General features: G+C 39.6%; 1 long non-coding RNA gene across 1 annotated transcript in view; it reads left to right on the forward strand.

Annotated features, from left to right (window-relative positions):
* The first annotated feature begins 1,030 nt into the window (after positions 1–1,030).
* The window catches only part of LOC135564798 (uncharacterized), a 1,869-nt gene continuing 908 nt past the window's right edge, over positions 1,031–1,991 (forward strand). Inside the window, exons 1-2 of the long non-coding RNA XR_010461275.1 lie at positions 1,031–1,552; positions 1,802–1,848. This is a non-coding gene — a long non-coding RNA (uncharacterized LOC135564798). The remainder of the gene's footprint in view (positions 1,553–1,801; positions 1,849–1,991) is intronic.

The raw sequence follows: 1,991 nt of genomic DNA on the forward strand, positions 1-1,991 counted from the left end.
TACCATGTTTTGTTGTAGTCTCTGTTATTGGTAGTGGTGAGAGGTTAGCATGTTTTGTTGTAGTCTCTGTTATTGGTAGTGGTGAGAGGTTAGTATGTTTTGTTGTAGTCTCTGTTATTGGTAATGGTGAGAGGTTAGTATGTTTTGTTGTAACCTCTGTTATTGGGAATGGTGAGAGGTTAGCATGTTTTGTTGTAGCCTCTGTTATTGGTAATGGTGAGAGGTTAGCATGTTGTGTTGTAGCCTCTGTTATTGGTAATGGTGAGAGGTTAGTATGTTTTGTTGTAGTCTGTTATTGGTAATGGTGAGAGGTTAGCATGTTTTGTTGTAGCCTCTGTTATTGGTAATGGTGAGAGGTTAGTATGTTTTGTTGTAGTCTGTTATTGGTAATGGTGAGAGGTTAGCATGTTGTGTTGTAGTCTCTGTTATTGGTAATGGTGAGAGGTTAGCATGTTTGTTGTAGTCTCTGTTATTGGTAATGGTGAGAGGTTAGTATGTTTTGTTGTAGTCTGTTATTGGTAATGGTGAGAGGTTAGCATGTTTTGTTGTAGCCTCTGTTATTGGTAATGGTGAGAGGTTAGCATGTTTTGTTGGAGCCTCTGTTATTGGTAATGGTGAGAGGTTAGTATGTTTTGTTGTAGTCTCTGTTATTGATAATGGTGAGAGGTTAGCATGTTTTGTTGTAGCCTCTGTTATTGGTAATGGTGAGAGGTTAGCATGTTTTGTTGTAGCCTCTGTTATTGGTAATGGTGAGAGGTTAGCATGTTTTGTTGGAGCCTCTGTTATTGGTAATGGTGAGAGGTTAGTATGTTTTGTTGTAGTCTCTGTTATTGATAATGGTGAGAGGTTAGCATGTTTTGTTGTAGCCTCTGTTATTGGTAATGGTGAGAGGTTAGTATGTTTTGTTGTAGCCTCTGTTATTGGTAATGGTGAGAGTTTAGCATGTTTTGTTGTAGTCTCTGTTATTGGTAATGGTGAGAGTTTAGCATGTTTTGTTGTAGTCTCTGTTATTGGTAATGGTGAGAGGTTAGCATGTGTTGTTGTAGCCTCTGTTATTGTTATTGGTGAGAGGTTAGCATGTTTTGTTGTAGCCTCTGTTATTGGTAAATTGCTAAATCTGATTCCTCACTGTCTGTCTTCTGACTGATACTACTTTTAAACTGGTCTGGTCAGTCTACTATAATATTTGTACTATACATTTTTCTATCTGCAGGCAATACTTTGATAATTTGTCATTTCTAATAATGATACATTCATTTATGAATAGATATGGAAGGTTTCAGGACACTGATGTATCTGAATATGTTGAAAAAATATACTGCCACTATTTTCACCACCAAAGAATAGCAGTGTGATTTAATATGATTTGACTCTTTGCAGGCTGTCAGGCTGTCTAGTCACAGAGGAAGGCTGTGCTTCTCTGGTCCCAGCTCTGAGGTCAAACCCTCACACCTAAGAGAGCTGGACCTGAGCTACAATCACCCGGGAGACTCAGGGTCAGACTGCTCTCTGCTGGACTGGAGGATCCACACTGCAGACTGGAGAAACTCAAGTATGTAGAGGGTTTATGTCAATGTTCATATCAGACATGTTGGACTTATCAGGCTGGTTAAGACAAACATTCTAACCACCACTTGGACAAAGTTATATGCTGACTGTGTGTGTGTGTGTGTGTGTGTGTGTGTGTGTGTGTGTGTGTGTGTGTGTGTGTGTGTGTGTGTGTGTGTGTGTGTGTGTGTGTGTGTGTGTGAGTTCAGGTGTATCCCTCAATGACTGTCTGTTCTTCTGCTTACCGCTACAGTGTGGAACATGGTGGAGAGAACAGAATGAAACCTGGGCTTAGAAAATGTGAGTGTTGACTGCTGTGAAGAATATGACTAAGAATAAGTCTTAATTCAAGTTAAGTCAAAGACCACCATCATTACTGACTTGGTCATATTAAATATCAGCTGTAGTTCCACAGAAGCAGAAATCAGTGTGTGTGTGTGTGT

This window comes from Oncorhynchus nerka, linkage group LG26 (assembly GCF_034236695.1).
Source record: "Oncorhynchus nerka isolate Pitt River linkage group LG26, Oner_Uvic_2.0, whole genome shotgun sequence".
Lineage (NCBI taxonomy): Eukaryota > Metazoa > Chordata > Actinopteri > Salmoniformes > Salmonidae > Oncorhynchus > Oncorhynchus nerka.